A 24702-nucleotide genomic window follows, 5' to 3' on the forward strand; every position below is an offset into this window, starting at 1 on the left:
TGATATAGATAAGTACAAAATTGATAGATTAGAAAGCCAGTGTAGGAATTTAAAAAGCCTAATGGAATTAAGGGAAAAAAAGTCGGTGGGAAAAAAATTTTAATGAACTCAAGTAACATAGAAACACTTAAATAGGAAAACCTAACATAGTATATGCACAAATGTTCTAAGAATGTATTAAACATAATACACTGGTTCATTTCTGTAAATAATATCCCTGGACCCTAGCAGAAGGGAGGCTAGCTCAGATAATGGCTTCCTGACGTCAAATTATTGTGCTTGCCTACACAGCCTAGTTAATACTCTTTCAAAATGTAACCACCTGTGAGTGAGATGCTGAGGAAGTAATAAATAAACTATTTTACTGCACCTCAGAGAAATACATTCATAATTTTATCTTACCTGTATCATGGGAGGGTAATTGTGATACCTTAGACATGGCATCCTATAAAATTACAGGTTTTGTCTAAAGTAGCTAAAGTAGATAATCAGGTTGATCAATAATGTTAAGTAAAGAATAATATAACAAAAAACTTCTTCCTCAATTATCTGAATTATTAAGGTAAGAGTGAATTTTATAACAAGTATATTTTCTGGATCAGTGGTTCTCAACTTGTTTGAAGCACTGAGGACTATTTTTTTTTTTTTCTTTTTGAGACAGAGTCTCACTCTGCCGTCCAGGCTGGAGTGCAGTAGCACAATCTCGGTTCACTGCAGCTTCTGCCTCCCAGGTTCAAGCTCTCTCGTGCCTCAGCCTCCTAAGTAGTTGGGATTATAGGCATGTACCACCACACCCGGCTAAGTTTTGTAATTTAGTAGAGATGGGGTTTCAGCACGTTGGCTAGACTGGTCATGAACTCCTGACCTCAAGTGATCCACTCGCCTCGGCCTCCCTAGAGATTGCAGGCATAAGCCACTGTGCCCGGCCCTGCACTAAGCACTATCTGTTGACTGAATAAATAGCATGTTTTACACTTATTTCTTTGAATAAGTGTGTTATTATAATTAGCAAATTTAAAGTTTATTTACAAAGATTTCTAACCTCAAATATAGGACAAGTGGCCACCTCTATAGGAATGGGAGCAATTGTCAGAGAAGAGGGGTAAAAATGTTAAGGCAATATGTAAAACATCTAAAATGGTATTTGTTACAATGTGCCTGGTGTTGGCCATTATATATGCTTTTAATAAAAGTGGAATTCTTCAAGGATGTTTTCTGGTATAATACAGGTTTTCTAACTAAAAGAAGTTAGGGACCACCGAGCTAGACAATTGCTTAGATCTGTGCTGACAGTTGTGACTTCCTAGGATCACCGGATTAAAGAGCATCGTAGCAGCTTTGACATCTTTGGCTGTCTTAGTGATTGATGCTCATCACGGTGGTCTGAACCATGATGAAACTATCTCTATCGGTCATTAAGGAAGGCTGTCATGTCATGCATATTGCCACAATTTGAGGATATATCTGAATAAGAGAAGTAATGAAACTGCAAGATGACCAATCCCGTAAATGTAGCCATGTGTCATATATTGCAAGACCCAGAGTATATGGCCAGAATGATAGATATTAATGATGGAGATGGCTTGATTTAAATAGTTTATTGTTCATAGGTGTAACTTAAACGTAATTTATTTTCTTTTTCCTCAAAAATCACCCTAGTTAGAACTGGAAAGATTAACTGTCAGAAATTAGTTAAATGAGAAATAGAAAATGATTTAATTCATTCCATAATAGACTTGAATTGCAATGGAATTGGGGGGAAATATAAAATTATGAAATGCAAAGAAAATGAAAAAGATGGAAAAAATGTGTACATCATTAAATCACTAGTTTAGATGAATCATTTTGCTTAGTATAGAGAGCACAGTTGTAATGGATTATCTCAAAAATGCTTGAAATGTGGCATTGCAAGAGGTGGTTCTGTTCATTTATTTAATTTTTGCAGAGTCAGGTAATTTTGAGAAAAACAGTACTGCAAGAAAGTACTAAAATTGCAAGATACAGCAGCTCAGTTAAAAATAACTAGAAATAAGAACCTATACTTAGTAGAACAAAAAATAAACTTTAGAAAATTGTTTTTGTGGAATCAAAGATTTCTGACAGGGCCAAATGGCAAAACACTTAAGTTGAAAAATAAATACAGTGAAACTTAGCAATAGAATTAAAACTAGAGTTTTAGAAACTGTTGATTATCATAAATGACTTTTAAATGATGGCTGGAAGATTATTTAAATTGTATACTCAACTTGGATTAATACATTATTATATAATAATATAACAAATATTATATAATAATTCTACCTATATTTGTATCCTAGCATCTAACAAGTGAAGGCACATTGTGACATATGCCTTCTGGGATGTTTATCAGCTCTAACGCCTCTTCTTTAACTAGTCCCATATCAATAGGGCATCTTTGCTCCCATATTTGAAGTAGGGGATCCTTCCCTAGGGTTATAGCAGATTGGGCTGGAGAAGAAGGACAGTTACCTCCCCAAGAGAAGTGGATCTAATTCTCTTATTCGGAACTAGAGCACAGTTAGTTAAGTGCTTGAATAGGAAAGGGATCTAAAGTCAGTGCAGAACCATGTTTCAGCATGGACAGGCACTGCAGCAGAGAGAGAGGAGAAAAAGAGAGACAGAGATTGAGTAGGGGCAAGAGCAAGAGAAGAAAAGCAGATGCTCGGTGAGAGGAGACAGCCCCATGAGATGTTCGTGTTCTAGGTCCTAGTTATAGTTCCACATGAGATTTGACTGGATCTCCCAACGTTGGCTTATTTGCATTTTCTCTATAGTTTTTATAATAAACTTCGATTGTGCTTACGTATTAGACTACGAGTTACATTTAGGGCATGAAGAAAAAAAGTTCTGCAGAGAATAGAGAGAGCTAAATATTAGGCAGGGTCATCACAGTTCTCTAGGTTTCTCTGTTTGGTGATTCAGTAAAACACAAATACCTGCATTTAAAGGCTTTTTATATGTTAATATGTTATGAGGTAAAGTAGGCTTAGTGACTTCTCTAGTCATATGATTCCTTAGTGGACTGAAATATGATTCCCAAACACATAATCCTGCTGGATTTTGCTTAGTCGAAATTTTAAGATTTTGAGATATTCAGCCAAAATCAGGCTACAAGTTTCTCACCCTGTAGAACTTGTTTTTGCCTAAGTAAGCATGAATGGACACAATTTGTACTTCTGGAAAAAGTAAATAAGTTAGAACAAAAGCCACAATGAGATACCATCTTATGTCTACAAAACTGAAAAAAAATATATATAAATCTCAAAGTTGATGAGAATTTAGGGAAATGGGTCATCTCATACTTGGCTGTTTGAATTATGATGAGTATATTTTTATATACCAATAGTCACTTGCTCATTGAACAAATATTTATTAAATATACTCTAAGTGTTAAACATTGTCCTACACACTGGTATTTAGCAGTAAACAAAACAGACAAAAACCTTCGCCTATATGGAACTTGTCATTTCCAAAATCTTTAAAATGTTAAAAAAAAGTTCATATCCTTTTTACCTAAGAGTTGTACTTTTTAGATATATATATATATATATTTTATTCACACAATGAAATACTATGCAGCCATTAAACATGATGTTTTTAAAGACCATATGATTACGTAAAAATTAAGTTTTCAGCCGGGCGCAGTGGCTCATGCCTGCAATCCCAGTACTTTGGGAGGCCGAGGCAGATGGATCATGAGGTCAGGAGACTGAGATCATCCTGGCCAACCTGGCAAAACCCCGTCTCTACTAAAAATACAAAAATTAGCTGGGCGTGGTGGTGCATGCCTGTGATCCCAGCTACTTGGGAGGCTGAGGCAGGAAAATCGCTTGAACCAGGGAATCGGAGGTTAGGGTGAGCTGAGATCACGCCACTGCACTCCAGCCTGGTGACAGAGCAAGACTCCATCTCAAAAAAAAAAAAATTAAGTTTTAAAGGATTATCTATAGCAGGTTCTCATCCTTATACAAATGAATATAAGTACTAATATACATATACTTTTTAAAGAAATATGTACTAAAACATTAATGGTAGTTGTTTCTGTGTGATGGGATTATAGATAATTTTTATTTTCCACTAATTATGTCTTAATATTTCTAAATTTTCTGCAATAAACCAGGATTAATTTGGTCTATTTCGTTTCAAGTCTAACATGGATGGTGTCTCATATTTTCACAAAATTGAGAATTAGAAGCTCAGTGAGGGCAAGAACCCTGTCTGTCTTGGAAACTTGGTTGAATCAATGAATAAGTCAGCATCAAAGAGAAAATTTGCATACTTCAGTTAAAGGAGAACATTGTAGTGCAATTGTTACTGTACATGTTTGACATCAGCAATATCTATAAACTGATCACTACTTTGTCATTCAGTTATCTGTATTAAAAATGCCACATGAAATTTAATGTAAACTTGGTTCCATATATGTCATTTAAAATATCCTCTGAGGCCGGGCGCGGTGGCTCACGCTTGTAATCCCAGCACTTTGGGAGGCCGAGGCTGGCGGATCACGAGGTCAGGAGATCGAGACCACGGTGAAACCCCGTCTCTACTAAAAATACAAAAAATTAGCCGGTCGTGGTGGCGGGCGCCTGTAGTCCCAGCTACTCGGAGAGGCTGAGGCAGGAGAATGGCGTGAACCCGGGAGGAGGAGCTAGGAATGAGCCGAGATCGCGCCACTACACTCCAGCCTGGGTGACAGAGCAAGACTCCGTCTCAAAAAATAAATAAATAAATAAAAATAAAATATCCTCTGAAAGATGAACACAGTGTACATAAAAGAGAATTCAATTAAAAGCAGTGAATCCCTAATGATAGCTTAGGATGGATTCTTATTCAGGCCTGAACAGTTATCTGTCCAAAGTTCCTACTGTATGCATTCTAATTAAGGAAAAACAAAACATTAGAAAAACTGTAGGTAACATGATGTGAGCTATATAATGTGAAATGAAACTATCAGTCAAAAAAGTGTTAATAAAAAGCTGAAGTTTTGGCCGGGCGCAGTGGCTCACGCTTGTAATCCCAGCACTTTGGGAGGCCAAGGCGGGCGGATCGTGAGGTCAGGAGATCGAGAACACGGTGAAACCCCGTCTCTACTAAAAATACAAAAAAATTAGCCGGGCGTGGTGGCGGGCGCCTGTAGTCCCAGCTACTCGGAGAGGCTGAGACAGGAGAATGGCGTGAACTCGGGAGGCGGAGCTTGCAGTGAGCCGAGATTGCACCACTGCACTCCAGCCTGGGCGACAGAGCGAGACTCCGTCTCAGAAAAAAAAAAAAAAAGTTGAAGTTTTAGGGTACGTATAGTGAACATGTGTTACCATGTGTTACTTTTACCCCTTGGCATCTATATTTCCCAATTCTGGTAAAATAGGACCTCCTCCTCCCAAAACCTTTTCTTTGGGGAACGACTCCTCAATCCATGTAATATAAGTAGGTTTGACTCCCACTCTCAACTCTAGTGCTGTCCAATACAGTCAAGGCTATTTAGTTTAAATTTAACATACTTAAAAGAAAGTCTAAATTTTAGTTCCTCAGTTGCCTTAAGCACATTTTGAGTAATCAATAGCCGCACATGACTAGTTGTTACTGTACGGGACATAGTAGATTATAGAACGTTTCCATCATCACACCAAGTTTTCTTTGACCACGGTAGGGGTTTCAGTAACCCAGTATTAATCTCATGTGACTGGCCGCAGGGATGAGTCCAGGGAAGAATGTATGACCCAATTCAGGTAGGTAAGAGCCAGGCTGAGGATTTCTGTAACGGTTGTGAGAGAGAAGTTCTCATGACTATTGGAATAAAAGATGGGCAAGGAGATGGAGCTGCTGCAATTTCCCCAAGGGCAACCCTGCTGAGAGTGGACACTGTACAGAAGAGAAAATACCTACAAACAGAAAACAGGTCATTGAGATGCTTTCTGAGATCATGAATCAACAGTGCCTAAAGACTACCTGTGGATTGTTTTGGTTTTGGGGTTTTTGTTTTGTTTTTTTGAGACATGGTCTGGCTCTGTCGCCCAGGCTGGAGTGCAGTGGAGCGATCTCGGCTCACTGCAACCTCCACCTCCCAGGTTCAAGCAGTTCTCCCACCTCAGCCCCGCAACTAGCGGGGACTACCAGCGCGCACCATGTCCAGCTGATTTTTGTATTTTTTGGGGGGGTTGAAAATTAAGAATGTATTTTAGATTGTGGAATTTAAAAATCTAAAAAAGCACAGTACACATTTTCAGAAGAGGAATTTTACTATTACTCACTTATGGTGATATTTGCAATATTAGAATATAATTAGGTTAAATAAATCAAATAAGGAATCCAGAAGAAACTGTTTTTGAGTTAAACCAAGTACACATTGGCAATTTTGAGAAAGGAGAACACACATTATTAACATAACACACAAGCTCAAATGCAAGTTTGTTTGTTTGTTTGTTTGTTTATTTTGAGACGGAGTCTCACATTGTCACCCAGGCTGGAGTGAAATGGCATGATCTCGGCTCACTGCAACCTCCACCTCCCAAGTTCAAATGGTTCTCCTGCCTCACCCTCCCAAGTAGCTGGGATTACAGGCGCCTGCTACCACGCCCGGCTAACTTTTTCTATTTTTAGTAGAGACGGCGTTTCACTATGTTGGCCAGACTGGTCTCAAACTCCTGACCTTGTGATCTGCCCGCTTTGGCCTCCCAAAGTGCTGGGATTACAAGTATGAGCCACCGCACCTGGCGTCAAATGCAAGTTTATATGGTGAGTGTTTGGTTTTTTTTTTTTTTTTTTTTTGAGACAGGATCTCGCCTTTCGCCCAGACTAGAGTGCAGTGGCGCCGTCTCGGCTCACCGCAACCTCCACCTCTCAGGTTCAAGCGATTCTCCTGCCTCATCCTCCCAAGTAGCTGAGATTACAGGCACCCGCCACCCTGCCCAGCTAATTTTTTGTATTTTTAATAGATACAGGGTTTCACTATGTTGGCCAGGCTGGTCTCAAACTCCTGACCTTGTGATCCACCTGCCTCGGCCTCCCAAAGTGCTGGGATTACAGGCGTGAGCCACTGTGCCCGGCTGTGGTGAGTGTTTTTAAAGGATTTTAAAAGCATGCTCCATCAGCATAATAGCTTTTTCTCATTTACGGAACAGATGCATTTCTGTCTGCTTGTGTACAGCAAAGGGTTAGAACCTGAATAAACTTATTTATGATTCCAGAAATGTGCTATTTTAGAAATGTACTCCATAGAATTTACTTCACTGCACTACCACTGATTCTTCAAATAAGCAAAGTATGCAAGGTCTTATCCCATGAAAATGTTTTTAAGCGCTAGCACTTTAAATTGAAACATTGTTAGAAACGTAGCAATGTCAGGTACAATGTCTATACTTAGTCTTATTTAAAATAAGAATTGAATGCACAACAGAAAATTTTCATTTTCTTTATCGTTGGAGGGGAGGGAAAGAAAGCAAGCAGAGGTGGGGGTATGATTACACTATTTAAGGAACAGCTGAATACAAAGACAATGAGTCTTTCATAGTCTCAACAACTCCACAATGAATAACTGGATTATCTCATTTATAATTCACATTGGATCAAAAAAATTGGTTCCCCTCTGTGCATATCAATTTAATTCAAACCTTATTATTTTCAAAATACAAAGATGAATACTACAAGATAAACTCTAACTCCAATAGGTATTTTCTAAGTAGAACACCAAACAACAAAGGGAATCCCTCTTTCCAGTGTCTTTTGATGTGACAAGATTTTGCCAGAGTGGAAGTCTAACACTTAAGTAAGCATTCTCATGGCCAAGTAAGAAACTACAGTTGTTGTGGGTATTACCCTACCATTACCCTATGTATTACATATTAAATTAAACTCAGCATTAAATATGCTTGTATAATTATGCCATTAATGACGATAGCAGTGATGATGCTGGTGGGAAAAGCCTATCTTTAGCCCAAGAAAAGTAAGGGAGAAAAATGTAACAGGCAGAAAGCAGACATGGAGTTGGGCATTTTTTGACTAGGAAAGAGAATTTTAAGCATAGAAATATAAAAAGAAAAGTACTCCCTCATTTCCCCTATGTGGAAATAAGATGAAACATTTATTAGATATACTAGACAAGAACAGAACTAAGTACTCCAATTCTACTGCAGCATTACAAAAAAAAATCCCTTCACCACAGGGTGAGATTTAAGGGCAACCTGCCCAAGGATGCATGTTATATAAAACACAGCAAGATTGCCACTGCCCTGCCAACTACTTCCAGTCTCTACCCAGGTCCTACTGAAATACTGGTGGTCACAGTTAGTTTTATTGAAATAAATATTTAAAGAAAAGGATAAAGCATTTAAAAAGACAAGCCAAAATGCTTCAGGAACCACATATCCAATACAAAGTTTATCCTCAAATGAGTTATGTTTGCCTTGCACTAATAAACTTTTATTTCACTCAAATTAGAGTAATAATTTCCATGCATAAGTATCTTCCCTGCCCAATAATTCAAAGGAAAAAAATCCAAAATGATTAGTAAAGAAAAATATAAGAATTAACAGACCCTTTAAATTTGTTTTAAATATTTTTAAGGTTTAAAAAGTGTTTAAAGTTTGTCATTCCTAGTAGGAAAACATTATCTGAACAAATACCCTAATGGCAAACCACCGTAAAATGCTTCAGTTGCATTTGGGGGAGAGAGGTAGGGATTATTCCTAGTAGGAAAACATTATCTGAATGAATACCCTAATGGCAAACCACCGTAAAATGCTTCAGTTGCATTCGGGGGAGAGAGGCAGGGATTAATTCCTAGTAGGAAAACATTATCTGAATGAATACCCTAATGGCAAACCACTGTAAAATGCTTCGGCTGCATTTGGGGGAGAAGGGTAGGGATTATCTTCAAAGCACCCCAGCTCTCTTGATGAGAAGGTCAGAGGTACACTGGTTTGTATTATTGCGACAGCCATAAGGTAATCTAGGTTGCTTTTCCTTCAGCAAGGGCTTTATTTATCAGAAGGGCATTGTGCTTGACTCCCAATTGGCTGACAATTTACTGATAAGATTCATAACCTTTGGGTTGCTCTGGTATGTTGACAAATTTGCTGGCTTCTGAGCCACATCCTGGAAGGCCACCATAACTTCTGGATCCTGCATGTCTGCAAGAACCTCTAGATCACTAAGAATTTCATTGAGTCCAGGCATTCTGGCCATTCCAGACATTCCTCCGGGAAGATTACCAGGCATTCCCCCAGGAAAGCCACCTGGAAAAGAGCCATACTGGGCTTCTGACTGTGGTCTGGCTTCTTCTTCCCTCTGGCTGTCTCATGCTCTTCTTGAGCCTTCTTAACTCTTTCTGTTCTTTGATCTCTCGCTCTTCACGTTTCGCTCATACTTTCTTCTGCAGTTTCCTGTGCCCTAGGTTGAACTTCTTTCAGCATTGTACTAGCATCTTCATCGTAATCCAATTTACAGGCAAGGGCAAGATCATGGGCTACATCTTCCCAGTGGCCTAGGAGTCTGTGTGCTTTCCCTCACCATTTGTAAGGCTGAGCTGAATCAGGATTTATTTCAATGGCTCTGTCACAGTCTCGGATGGCAGCATTTGGCTTCTGTAATTTGACGGAAACACTGGCCCTCTCGGCATACAAAAAGGCCAAGCGCAAATTCAGCTTGATGGCATTTGTGAATAAGTCAATGGCTTTCTGCAGTTCACCATCATTTAGGGCTTCAACAGCAGCCACTTTCTTATCATTTGCCTGATCTCATATCCTCTGTTATCTCTGCATTTTCTTTTTTTTTTTTTTTAGACGGAGTCTCGCTCTGTCGCCCAGGCTGGAGTGCAGTGGCGCCATCTCGGCTCACTGTAAGTTCCGCCTCCAGGGTTCACGCCATTCTCCTGCCTCAGCCTCCCGAGTAGCTGGGACTACAGGCGCCCGCTACCGCTCCCGGCTAATTTTTTGTATTTTTAGTAGAGACGGGTTTTCACCGTGTTAGCCAGGATGGTCTCTATCTCCTGACCTCGTGATCCGCCTGCCTCGGCCTCCCAAAGTGCTGGGATTACAGGTGTGAGTCACCGCGCCTGGTCCTATCTCTGCATTTTCATCTCCCATTTCTTGAGGGGCATCAGTGTCTGGTTCAATCACCCATTCATTATCAATTTCTAGATCACTTTTCTCACTTGATGGTTTGTCTGCCTTTAAGTCTTCCTCCACCTTCTTACTATCAGGGTTTTTTTTCCCTTGGTATTTTCTTCTGATTTAGCTTTCTGAGTAGCAGGTGGTACTTTACCCCCATGCTCTCCATCCACTCCCTCAGGAAGCACATCTCCTCGGTGTACGGAATGCTCGGATCCTGCTTACACATACTCACAAGGGCCTGCTCGTTCACTTTGCTGGGTCCATGGTCAGGAAGCAGTGGGCGAAGCTGAGGAGCTGCAGCCCGGTTCCAGGCCCAGGTGCTGGCTTGGCGTGACCTCGCAGAAGCAATTTTTGTAATTTTTTGGTAGAAACTGGGTTTTGCCATGTTGCCTAGGCTGGTCCTGAACTCCTGGGCTCAAGAGATCGTCCCATCTCAGCCTCCCAAATTGCTGTGATTACAAGCGTGAGCCACTATGCCCGGCCTACCTGCAGATTTTTAACTTACAAAAGCCAATAAATTTCTTTGTTGTTCAAGATTAATTCGGGTCTATTGTTTGGATATATAACTAAACTAGTATTAACTGAGATATATAATTGAAAGTGAATGAACTAAAAGCAGTGTGGTTATCTCTTTGATACCATCATAAAGCCTCAAAAGTGACTCCAAGTATATTAAAATAGGTTTTGAGTTAAATTTTGATTGTAATTCAAAGATGAGAGTGACATGTAATTATACAGATAAACGTATGCTGTTGCCATTTAACAAAAAGAAAGTTTTTAAATCTGGCGGGGTGCGGTGGCTCACACCCATAATCCCAGCACTTTGGGAGGCTGAGGCAGGAGGATCACTTGTGTCTAGGAGATCGAGACCAGCCCAGGCAACATAGCAAGACCCCAGCTCTATTAAAAAAAAAAAAAAGGAAATTGTTTAAATTTTATATAGTTTATTTTCTGAAAAGCTGTTATCAAATCAGTGGGAGTAGGTTTATATAACTGATAGCCCCTTAGAATCCATGAATATTTATTTATGTTAATATATAAAACACATATAGTATAATATATAAAACATAAATATATGTTAATATATAAGTGAGCGTTTTTCCCCAGTTCATCAGACTCACAAGTTATCCAGTTTTGCTTTATTGATATATAGGTGTTATATAATATTTTCTTACACTACTTAAAGTGACTTGTGGTTGATTTTGGTGTAGCATACTTCCATCTAAGAGCTGCAACAGCCTTTTTATATTGAGTAGTACTTCCTTATGATGATATAGAAAAAAATTATATAACTGAAACTTGTATTACTAAAATCTTGTAGTTTCATATTTAATTTTATATTTCTTTTCTCTTGCTTCTCACCCTCAGTTTTGTACCTACTGTGAACTAGTTTGATGGTCAGAAGGAACAGTTTAAAAAAATGAATAGTTGAAGAAAATATAAAGACCTCACTTGTTAACATTAAATAAAGAATGCTTTGGCCCGGCACAGTGGCTCATGCCTGTAATCCCAGCTACTTGGGAGGCTGACGCCGGAGAATCGCTTGAACCTGGAGGCGGAGGTTGCAGTCAGCTAAGATCACGCCATGGCACTCTAGCCTGGGTGACAGAGCAAGATTATGTCTCAAAACAAAATAAAAGAATGCTTTTAATGTCAGTGCTGACCTTTTCAACTACTTTTTAAAAAATGTCTGTAGTACAGCTAGAAGAATCTCCATTTTCACTCTGGCAACCTCAGCAGCAATTTGTCTGCATATGCTACCATTACATTTTCATAATAAAATATAGTAAAACAAAAATAAAAATGCCAATAAAATAGATTTGTTTCTAAAAATGGCAGGGGGTGGAATGTGGTACCTGAACATGTTTTCTAACACGGTCCACAAAATCATGTTTTCTCCCATATCACATTTTAAAAATAGACTACCAGGTAGAGGACAGCCCACTTGCAGAAAGGCTCCCTCAGGCATCAGCAGGAGATGTTCAAAAAACGCTCTGAGTCAACATGCTGACAGTGATCAGAAAAAAAGACAAATTCCCCTAGCATTGGGCTGTATACAAAGAACCATCATATCCCAGACCTAGGGGATGATATATGATGCACCTGGAAAAGTGCATTCAGTTTGGATAAACTCAATTCCAGAAATATGTGGAAGATTGGAGAGAGTAAAGAGAAAAGAAAAAAAAATGATGAAGTGTCTGGGGAGGTGAGGTTGGGAAGGGGGCTTGGGAGGAAAGATTAAAGCAACTGGCTAAGTAACTTAAGATTTGACATGATAACAGCCAACAAATATTTAAAAATAGCAAATACTATAAAAACAGAGAAATTACTTGGGATGGTAAAAGAACACAGAGAAAGAAGCAGGATTGAGAAACCTGATGTTCTGCCTATGTGTAGAGGAAGATTAAAAAACTGAAAAATATAGTAACTTTTGGAATATTGTCTTAAGGAGTCTGTAGGAAGCTTTAATTCATAGCCAATTTACTACTAAACACAAAGAAAGCCATGGATATTGGAAGACAATGATTGTAAGGAACGGATGGTGGCCTATATGACTAGAGATATTCTTTCTTACTTAGTAGTTCTATAAATCTATTGTAATATGAAAACTCTAATTTATGTGGAAAAAGGGTATATTCCTTGCCATGAGGCAAGGTTTAAACCAAACTTTTAAAAAACCCGTTATTACACAGTTTGCTCTGGGATCTCTGACTAACACAGGGGAGAAAAGTGTTTTTAATCTGCAGTTTTCCAAAACCAATTCAATTAAAAATAATAAAAAATCTGAAATCCTGTCCATAAGGGTTAATAACTACAGAGGTGTCCAACAGATATCCAATCACAAAAATTCAAATGCTCTTTTCATTAAGCCTCTGGTGTCTTTTTCCATAGCTAAACCAAGATAATTGTTTTGGGGCTAATTTCTGAGGCTGTTTAATAACACCTCCTGCTAGACTTCTCATGTAAACTCAGCAAGAGGAAACATCCAGAGTAATAGAAAAATATTCTGTTCATTTTATAGCTCAAATTCATACTTTTCTTTACAAAAGAGATCCCGCTGTTTGAGTTTGGCAACTGCCATACCAACTGCATTGGGGAAGATTGGATTAGAAGGCAAAGCTGACTACGCAGTAAAGTCTGCACTCTCCAGCAGGATTTTTATGTAAATTCCATTACAATTCATACTTCTGTAGATAATTAAAAGGATACAAAACACTTTAAGGTTTCCAAGTCAGCAAAATAATGAACAGGACAGTCCGCAAACCAATTCACTACGTTTTTGACATGTGGTCACTCATGTAAATGGGCTTTGTGTCTGTTCTTTCACAGAGGATTTTTTTTTTTTTTTTTTTTTTTTTGAGACGGAGTCTTGCTCTGTCGCCCAGGCTGGAGTGCAGTGGCGCGATCTCGGCTCACTGCAAGCTCTCACGCGTGACAACACACCAAGCTCCTGCCTCAGCCTCTCCGAGTAGCTGGGACTACAGGCGCCCGCCACCACGCCCGGCTAATTTTTTGTATTTTTAATAGAGACGGGGTTTCACCGTGGTCTAGATCTCCTGACCTCGTGATCCACCCGCCTCGGCCTCCCAAAGTGCTGGGATTACAAGCGTGAGCCACCGCGCCCGGCCAGGATTTTTTTTTTTGATGCTACATTCTAACAACTCATAGCTCCACAGGTTATTGCTAATGTGTCAACATGACCTACAAACAGTTCACCATACTTTTAATTTTAGTAACTGGCAGATTTTGCATTACGTTTCCTTAAGAAAATATGGACAATCTTTTCTCCCAAAATGTGGTGGCTCAAGCCTGTAATCCCAGTACTTTGGGAGGCCGAGGCAGGCAGATCATGAGGTCAAGAGATCGAGACCATCCTGGCCAACATGGTGAAACCCCGTCTCTACTAAAAACACAAAAATTAGCTGGGCGTGGTGGCGCGTGCCTGTAGTCCCAGCTACTCAGAAGGCTGAGGCAGGAGAATCACTTGAACCCAGGAGGCGGAGGTTGGAGTGAGCCGAGATGGCGCCACTGCACTCCAGCTTTGCCACAGAGTGAGACACACATACCTTATAGACTAATGGCAGTGCCAGAGAGGTATGCTTTTATAATTAACCAACCACAAAATTAAAACTATATAGATTGATCTATAATTATTATTTTATGTAATTTGTGATGACATGTAAAGGTAAAAGTATGTTTTCAAAAGACTAGCCTCTAGAGACAATATGTTTTTAGGTTTCCAAATGGATCTTTCTTAGCAATAGTCAATGACTATAACAGAAACAGCCAAGAAAATATTCTGTAGCACAATGTAAAAAATGTATTATTTTCCTTCTGCTATTGTCATTTTAGTTCCATATATTGTCTTGTGCTGGAAGGTGAAATTCCCATTAGTGTCAATGGGGAATTCAGGCATGGAGTAAAGGAAACCCAAGACTCAGGCAACAGTGACACAATTCTCCAAGTGAAGCAAGAATGTGAACAAAGTATGCATTTGAAATATAAAATATTCTGGTGATCCATGATCCCATTAGTGGAGTTGAAGTTTTCAGGGATGTATGCTCATCTTTATTCTGGGATGACTAACACACATGTAATATTCCCTTTGGTATATTTAATAATTTCGCTCAAAATAGGAAGACTATTGACATTTCACTTCATTGCCAAATCAAACAAGATTAGTCATATGAACTGTGTCTCACTGATAGATGAATTTTGATGGTGAAAAGTCAAAACATGATGATGCATAGCCTTTGACTTGTAGTTGGCCTTTTGGGAGCCATGCTGTGCCTCTTTCCAAAGGAGAGAAGCCCAGACTGGGTTCCTGTGGACTTACCCAGAGAATCATATATGTATAACTGGCTCATGACTTTTACACTCTAGAATGCTTCATTCTCAGGGAGCTCTCAAGTGCACTTAAATGTTCCAGAAGCAGACATTCCCAAGCCTTTGCTTTGGGAAGTCCTGATAATTTAGAGAAACAGCCAGAAGAGAAAATGGAGACAACATGACCAACCGATGCTAAATAGAGGCAAAAGGCTCGTGTATGCTAATAACAAGATTTCATCCTTAATGCGGGATTTTAGTGATTGTTTTACATGCAGTATCCCATATAAGCCTCATGACAATCCTATGAAGTAAGTCTGCTATTATTCCCATTTTTGGATGAGAAGACTGAGGATCAAAAACTAAACAGCACTTTATTTCTTTGAAGATCAAATGCTATATAGTGGAGTTGCATTTGAGCCCATGTCCAGATTTCTTAACCACTTTAAATATTACTTTAATCTTCCTTATTACCACAAAACACACACACACAAAATGTAATTTACCTTCTCTCCATACTTTTCAGAATATATATTGATTTTTGCTTTACCGTTTTATGCTCCTTTTGGTGGTTTCAAACCTGGATTAATCTAGTTCTTAGATACTGATTTTGTTGTTGATGGTGGTGGTGGGCTATAGCTCTTTTATGCGACCCTGACAAATCACAGGTGGTTGCACTGCTTTAATTTCCTTTTAAGAGACTTTTCTCCGAAAGTGCCAGCCACACAGGGAAGAGGAGGTAGAGATTACTCAGTTTGTTGTTGGTCTATAAGGTTATGACAGTAATAAAATGTAATTTCTGAGAAGAAAATTTTACTTTTAATGACAACAGCAATACTCAGTGAAAGAACACAAACTCGTGCAGGCCCTGTACTAGATGCTTTGGGTATAAGAACTCATTCAGTACTCAGAATAACACCGGGGAGTAAGTATTATTGTAACCATTTTACAGATGACAAAATAGAGCTCAAATAATCTAAGGAAGCTGCTTAAGGTCATGCAAAGTCTATAGCAGAACTGATCAAGCACACATCTCTCTGCCTGCAGGGACTTTGCTTTTTCCTTTACCACACTGCCTGCCATATCCAGAAATGAACTGTTCAAGCTACTTTCTTTAAGGCTAGAAATAAACTTTTAAGATTTGACAGACTGTGTTAGAGACCAAGTGAAGGTCATTGGTATAAAAATATAATAGTAAAATGTCTTTCTTTCTTCTCTATCACTTGAGTCTTTCTTCTCTCTGCCCTTGCCCCATTTTCATATGAAATGATATCATATATTTCAGTACCTTGAGCAATTACGATGCTGTGGGGCTTTGAAGAGGCAAACCATCCCTAACTTTAGCATTGCCAAGCTTAAAGATGCCCGTGGGAACAGAACATCTTGCCTTTCTTGATCTGGTTGGCCTCAAAACCTCAGCTATTAATTATAATCCAGGTACTGTACAGGGGACCTAAGAACTCTACTTCCTTTGACTTCTGTTCCTCATTAGGTTCTGTGACCTTGGTCTCATGAAGAGACAATGGAAAAAAAGCAGGGGGATAAGAGATATTTCCCCCTCAGCACTTGGCCATTTGACATGTATGCAGAGCTATATTTGTCTCTGTCTCATCCTTTTGAAGGTAAGCTTGTGGGGAGTACCAGGCATGTCATGTGGCATTAAGTGCTCAGCACACTCTTACTCCACGCTTAACATAATAGCTCTCATATTCATTCATGAGAAAAGCCTCCTTTTCTTATGTCCAGCCAACTGAAAAGATTCATAAGGATGATTTTAAAAGGTTGAGAGGCAACTTTAAGCACAAGAATTTACAAGATGCACATACACACTAACAGAAAAATCTCACAGTGGTAAATTATACTATTTGAGCTGGTGCTTCTTCTCCTGTTTAGACCTAATGTCTGCATGAAATGTTTGTTCAAAGCTGGTACATATTGTTTTACTCAAGAATATATATATATATATATATATATGTCTCTTTAGAATTAAAAAAAGGAAAAAAGAAAAACCCATCTGTTTGTGAACAAATGTGGCTTTTTCTTCTGTACATTTGAGTGGCCTGTTTGGTTGAAAGCTTACAGTACCTATTTTACAAAAAAAAAAATTTACTAAATTAGCTTCCTCTAGAAAATAAATCTGGATATGATCAGGAGCAGCCAAAGCAAGAAGCAGTAAAATCCAAAAATAATGTCACAAACAGCTTAAGTCACTTAACTTTATGTAAATCTACAGAGGAGTAAAAAAGAAAAAAATAGAGCAGAAAAAATGTCTGAACAAAGCAGGTTAAAAACTGGGAGGAGAGAACTCTTGCATCAAAGAAAAAGAAACAAAAGAAATTATAAGCTATTCTTCTTTTACTGGAAAGAAATTAAGGACTTACACCTATGATACATTGAGTAGAAGCAACTACAAAAGAAAAGAAAAAAAAAAAAAACATGCCCAAACCTGTACTTGAATCAAGGTGGAGTGACTACCTGCCACAATTACATAAAACTGTCTCAAGTTATTGTTACAGGATTATTTCTGAAATAGGAAATATTCAAGTATGTAGCACACTTCTCAAAATTCTCTCCCCTTGATCAGTAAGTTATAATATTTCAGCACATAGTAAGTGCCACATTCATTAATTTCTAATACTGAATTAGGGTTTTCTAAATCTTCTTTATCCCCTTTAGAGTGTTGTGCCTGACTTCTATTATACTGTGTATAAAAATGCATCAAAAAGATGCATGTTTTTTACTCTATAAATTGCTAGGTAAAAATTATTTCTTGAGTATTAAGCATACATATATGCCTTCTCCCTGCCCTGCCCCATACTATGAAAGATTGCTTGAGGTGAAATGATTAGTCAATATTTTAAAAGAAATACCTTGATGCATATATTTTTAAGAAGTTTGATACCACTCAGCCTCTATCTTTGCCTAATAGTGAGGTAACTATTTATTCCTTATTTTCTGAGGCAATCTTAATTTATGTCTCTTGCTCTGGCACAGTTATTAATAGTATCTGCTTTTACTTTCAAAAGTATCCAAATTTAAATGATAAATTATATAGGTATCTGATATGGTTTGGCTGTGTTTCCACCCAAATCTCATCTTGAATTGTAGCTCCCATAATCCCCACATGTCATGGGAGGGACCTGGTAGGAGGTAATGGAATCATCGGAGGAGGATTATCCCATGCTGTTCTCGTGATAGTGAATAAGTCTCATGAGATCTGACGGTTTTATAAAGGGCAGTTCCCCTGCACACGCCCTCTTGCCTGCTGCCATGTAAGAAATGCTTTTTCTCCTCCTTCACCTTCTGCCATGATTGTGAGGCCTCCCCAGCCATGTGGAACTGTGAGACCATTAAACCTTTTTTTCTTTATAAATTACCCAGTCTCTGGTATGTCTTTATTAACAGCGTGAGAACAGATTAATACAGTATCTCTACCTAGTATCAAGGCAGCATGGCATGGAATGATCTAGGGCTTTTGAGACAAGCCCCTCAGGGTCTTTGCGTATTTCCATCATTTACTTACTGTATAAAGTTGGGCGATTACTTATCCACTCTGAGACCAATTTTTCGTCAGCAGCATATGGATAATAATAGCTCACAGACTTGTTGAGATAACACAAATGCATAGTATTATGTCTGGGTACATACACAAATGGGGACAATAAGATCAACTTACAAGATTGGCGTGCAGTTTACTTAAGATGATGAAGTTATGCATAGTGCTCAGCACATGGTAGATACTCAAAAAATATCATTTGCATCACACTCATTCTCATCATCATCACTATCATTGGCCATTAGTGGCTGTTTGTAAATATTAGAGTTAATCGTTTCTTCCCTTCTAACCTTACCTCTTCTGGTACATGCTGATGTCACATCTGTGAAACATGCTTAGAAATGTGTATTATACCCACAACAATCAGGAATTAGGAGCAATTTTAGACTGCTTTGCATACTAACTGAACAGCATTTGGTCTAGTTACTGGGCAAAACACATTGGTTTGTCTGACATAAAAATGCGTGTCTCAGAGAGTATCTCAAAAGTTCCCTCAATGCAGAGGACTATGAACTCTGACTCTTGGATGCTCTAGGAAGATCCTAGGTCCTTCCCTCTCAAGATGGAATGCTTTGGAAGTCTCCATCTTCAAATGATTTTCATTCCATTTCATTACATATCTGGGTGTTTTAATTTAAAAAATATTATAAGAATCCTCTATCAAGCCGGGCATGGTGGCTCACACCTGTAATCCCAGCACTTTGAGAGGCCAAGATGGGCAGATCACCTGAGGTCAGGAGTTTGAGACCAGCCTGGCCAACGTGGTGAAACACTGTCTCTATTTACAAAAAGTCAGCTGGGTGTGATGGTGCATGCCTGCAGTCCAGCTACACAGGAGGCTGAGGCAGGAGAATCACTTGAACCCGGGAGGTGGAGGCTGCAGTGAGCTGAGATCATGCCACTGCACTCCGGCCTGGGCGGCAGAGTGAAACTCTGTCTCAAATAAATAAATAAATAAATAAAAGTAAAAAATCCACTATCCAGGTGAACTGGTGCTCCAGCATGACAGGCAGTGTGTTTTCTAAGGCTTATCTTACACCTGCTATAACTCTGCCTGTTCCCAGTTATATATATCCCAGTTTGAGAAAGAACAGGGATTTCCCAGTTAGACACAGCCGGCTTAGAAGCCAGTTCTGCACACTGTGTGCTTTTGTAACTTTTGGCGTATTACTTAACGTCTCTGATCCTCAGTCTCTTGGTCTTAAATATGAGGATATTATGATGCCCATTAAATTGTTTGATAATTAAATGTAATCATATCTGTAAGGTCACCAAGTCATATGTTAGGAATTCAATCCATGTCAATAATTTCACCTTTTTTCAGTGTTAGTTAAAATAGTTCAATGACATCATGTCAGGTCACACTGACGAAGACCGATTTGAATTTATTTCTATTGGGACACAGAGCCCAAAAGTACTTGAAAGATGACATCTGGCTTACCACATACGAATGTCTATGCAATACAACATGGAATCTCATGCAACCATCCAGGTCCTTCCTTCCAAATTCCCACAGTAACTCAACCTTTAGTGGTAATTGTTTATTAATGGCCTTACTTGACTGGGCATATTTTTTTTTAATCCAGTTGCCATATAGAAACCACATGGTTGAGATGTCTTTGGACTTTAGAAAGCACTGGTGAAATGAAAACAGAAATCATATTCCCAGGCACAGGATTCGATTAGCCAAAGACTTCCTTCGTTACTTGGCTGACACTTGGGTGTCCTTCAGGATCACACTCAGATATATTTTCCTTTAGAGTGCTCTGAAAATATTTTTTTGCTTTCCTCTATCACTGTACTTATTACAAACCACTAAAAATTCATGTTCATTAATCTATCTTCTCCCTTAACCTTTGAATCTCTAGAGTAGGTTCCCAAAGTGAAGTCAGCAGATCCTCTGGGGTCCCTGGACCCTTTCAGGAGGATTTATAAAGTGAAATCTATTTTCAAAACCGTATTAAGACATTATTTGCCTTTTTCACTCTGTTGACATTTGCAATGATGATAGAAAGCACTGGTGTATAAAACTGCTAACATCTTAGCATAAATTAAAACTGTGGCACCAAACCATATGTAGCACTATAGTCATATTCTTAACCACCTCACACTTGCAATAAAACAAAAACAACACAAAACAAACAACAAACAAATACCAATTTTAAGGATGTCTTTTTAAAAACAATCATTGTTAATTTTATGAAATCTAAATCTCTGAATATACATCTTTAATATTCTATATGACAAAATGGATGCATGCAAAAAGCACTTTCGCAGACTACTGAAGTCTGACCGTCTTGAGGAAAAGCACTTATGAGATAAATGTTTGAGTTGTAACCTGACATAGCTGCTCTCTTCATGAAATACCATTTTTACTTTAAAAAGCAACTGACAGACAAACGATGGTTATTCAGATTTAGGTGCTGTGCAGATATTTTTTAAACAATGAATGAAAGCAAGCCAAATCACTTCAAGGAAACAATCAATAGTACTTATTGCCAATGATAAAATTCAAACATGCAGACAAGAATTGTAAGCTGAAGAACAATTTATATCTGTCACTGTGAACTTGACAGCTTCGTAATATGTAAAGACTTTTCTGATAAGCTTGGTGGTGATATTAACAGTGGTGATTCCTTTTAAAATGTTTTATGAAATATGCTGACATATGGGAAATCTACATAACTCAGTGAAACAGTACTTTCCGAATGACCAAGGCATGACGTTACAAAATCATGCATGTAGTATATTAGCTAAAGATCTATTCAAAATATAAGATTAACCAATGTGTTTTAATGCAGCAGATTTTTAAACGTTCATTGATACAGTTTCAGATTCCACCTTGCAACTAACCTTTAATAAACTATCTGTCAAAGTTTTATTCAGTATCAAAGAAGAATAGCACATTTATCTGAGAAGGCTAGTAAAATATTCTTCCTTTTCTTTGCATCTAGTGTCTGTGCAAGGCTGATTTTCTTCATAAATATTGAATTAACAATTAAATATTTAAAAATTTCTCATTTTAATTTCTAATGTGGTAAATATTGAGAGCTGTAACTCACAAAAAATAAAAGTTCTTGTTTTTTTTTTTATTTTTTATTTTTTGAGCAGAGTCTCTCTCTGTCACCCAGGCTAGAGTGCAGTGGTGTGATCTCAGCTCACTACAACCTCCACCTGCCAGATTCAAGTGATTCTCATGCCTCAGCCTCCCGAGTAGCTGGGACTACAGGTGTGCACCACCACACCTAGCTAATTTTTTGTATTTTTAGTAGAGATGAGGTTTCACCACGTTGGCCAGGCTGGTCTCAAACTCCTGGCCTCAAGTGATCTGCCTGCCTCCCAAAGTGCTGGGATTATAGGCATGAGCCACCATGCCTGACAAGAGTTCTTAGAATCCTCAATAATTTTTGAGAGTAGAAATGGGTTCTTAGCTTAAAAAGTTTGAGAAACACTGCTATAGAAAGCAGCACTGTTCTCTTTCTGTCCAGAGTACTTGAGACTCGTGAAGTGCTTCATATGGATTTATTTAACAGATGGATGAGGATGAGTAAGTGAATATTGCCTATAATGCCAGAAGAATCTGACACGTTAGAAAATATCTTGATATGCAATATGTGATGAATCAATTAAATTGCAATTTAATCTTTCCCCCTAGCTTTGTTTCTTGCCTTGTAACGCCTATTTCCAAAACAGGTAAGGAGACACACCACAGGTGATTAGTTGTTCAGCCATGATTAATCAACTAATTAAATCAAGTTGAGCTGGTGAGGGGGACGGGGAACCAGTTATTTCTCTATAAGTCCCTTCTCTGATAGCCAAAGAATTGACTTTACTTCTTTCATTATCGGTGTATACATTTTACAAGAATTTGTTTGGAACAGGATAGTTTTTAACATGTTTTGAAAATTTTTTTAAAGCTTGGTTGGCCATGTTTTAATATTGTTTTATAATGATATTTTAAGGCATATTTAGTACCCACCTCAAAATTTCAAATGCCTCTTAATAGTGTGGAGAAGAGAGACTGATGGGCAGAAAAACTGAGAACTAAGGAGACAGTGAGTAGGGAAATAAGTGTCAGCTAGATCAACCCGTAGCCTAAGGACTCACAGAAACAAGAATAAAGTTTAAATTAAAAATAATAATAAACTCCAAACACTAAGGGTTTTTTTGTTTTTTTGTGTGTGTTTACTTTTTTTTTTTTTTGAGAGACAGAGTCTCGCTGTCGCCCAGGCTGGAGTGCAGTGGCGCAATCTCGGCTCACTGCAAGCCCCGCCTCCCGGGTTCACGCCATTCTCCTGCCTCAGCCTCTCTGAGTAGCTGGGACTACAGGCGCCCGCCACCACGCCCGGCTAATTTGTTTGTATTTTTAGTAGAGACGGGGTTTCACCGTGGTCTCGATCTCCTGACCTCGTGATCCGCCCACCTCGGCCTCCCAAAGTGCTGGGATTACAAGCGTGAGCCACCGCGCCCTGCCGTGTTTACTTTTTATACTACTATTCTGATTCCTTCAAGCCAAAGTCATCTCCTTTGAAAGAGAAAATATCTTCTTGATAACTCTGTACATGGGAAACAGCAGAAGCAATTTGGAATCCATGGTACATTTTTTTAGTCTCACTGAATAGAGGAGATAGTCTCTTGCAGGAAAGGAGCACCATTGAGTTGGCTAATGTAGTTAACATACTATACCCAAGAGCTAAAGCTCTCTAATTATTCCATAAAGCCTATTTTATCCATTGTAAAATGGATCTTGTCTCCCATTAGGTTGATGCGAAAGTAATTGCGGCTTTTGCAGTACTTTAACGGCAAATACTGCAATTAATTTTGTACCACCCAATGACTTCTCTGAAATAAGGATAACTTGTTCAATCAGTAGTATATCATAGTTTCATTGGCAGAGTTTTAGTGTTTCTTTTTAGAATATAAAATAAGGGTACATCTTACCATTGATAGCATCTTACATTCAATGAAATATAGTAACCTAGGAAGAAAATGTTTGATTCTATAGTTATATGGTGAGACCATATTCAGAAGTGTGGTCTCTAATACCTTGTCTGTTTTCCTTTCCTGTCTCTTTGGAAAATAATGGACTCATCTAATGAGCAAGTAAGTTGATGTGTTTCAAGGCAATAAGCGAGTTTGAATGGCACTGTTTGATCTCTAAGAACTTTAGAGTTTGGTAGAAAGCTTATACAAGCCCAAAGCAAAAAATAAAGGAAACTGTTTAGCTGAAGTATATAAATAAAATGTGATCACATAAAAGAGATTTCTATAGAATGAGTCCATCCTAATTTTTATGCTTCAAAATATTAAACATTTCCTCAGCTTACAATTTAGGATATATATATATGTGTGTGTATATATATGTAAATTTTAATGCAAACAATAGTATATGTAATTACTCTTTGCATTACCCTTCTCTTCTGAAGTGCCAAGGAAAATGTGTGCAAAAACATTTATGCCTACATCATTATCTGTGCATTGGCTAAACAATCAAAAGTACTTCTGCAGATGCATGTATGAAAATTAAGAGCATTCCCACTTCCTCATTCAGTCAAGACAGTCATGCTGTTCTGGCAACAGAGATGCATAATGGAAACAATATTGCTTTAAATAATCAAAATACACAAAGGCACATTTTTCTGAGTGATTGGAAATAACCCTGACAAATGCTTGCATTTGGTAAATTATGAGCTAGCCCAGTTATGTTTGCATAAATATAATGAAAAGCATTTTTGAAAAATTTAATAAGCGTATAAAGCAAGGCATTCTCTTGGTAATGATTTCTTTGACGGATAAACCCACAACCATGCAGGGCAAGTTTATGAAGGTGCCTCCTTGAGTGCTTTAGAATGTGTGTGTATGTGTGCGTGTGTTTGTGTATATGTACACAAATATATGCACAAAAATAAAAAGTTTGCAAAAATTATGTAAGTGGCAGAGATATTCTTACAACTAAAAAGAAATAGAGAACAAGCGTAGGCATTTAAAATAGCTACTTATATTTGAAAAGAAGAACACAAGCTAAGTGCAATTGAATGCTTTGTTAATATGGTACATGGATAATTCATATTCCCCATACATAACTCTTGGATAACACAGAGATTACCTGTTAGGTAAAAACATAATTATATTCTCTTCCAGCAAGCTAGATATCACACCTCAGCTGCACTTTTAAACAGGTATCTGTAT

At 38.3% G+C, this 24702-nt stretch overlaps 1 protein-coding gene and 1 pseudogene across 3 annotated transcripts in view; both read right to left on the reverse strand.

The window, feature by feature from the left end:
- ADGRL2 (adhesion G protein-coupled receptor L2) overlaps window positions 1-24702 on the reverse strand; it is a 696353-nt gene that overhangs the window by 265877 nt on the left and 405774 nt on the right. The gene's annotated exons all lie outside the window — the stretch shown is intronic.
- The window catches only part of LOC116467977 (hsc70-interacting protein-like), a 34275-nt pseudogene continuing 18576 nt past the window's right edge, over window positions 9004-24702 (reverse strand).

This window comes from Hylobates moloch, unplaced genomic scaffold (assembly GCF_009828535.3).
Source record: "Hylobates moloch isolate HMO894 unplaced genomic scaffold, HMol_V3 SCAFFOLD_5, whole genome shotgun sequence".
In the NCBI taxonomy this organism is placed as follows: Eukaryota; Metazoa; Chordata; class Mammalia; order Primates; family Hylobatidae; genus Hylobates; species Hylobates moloch.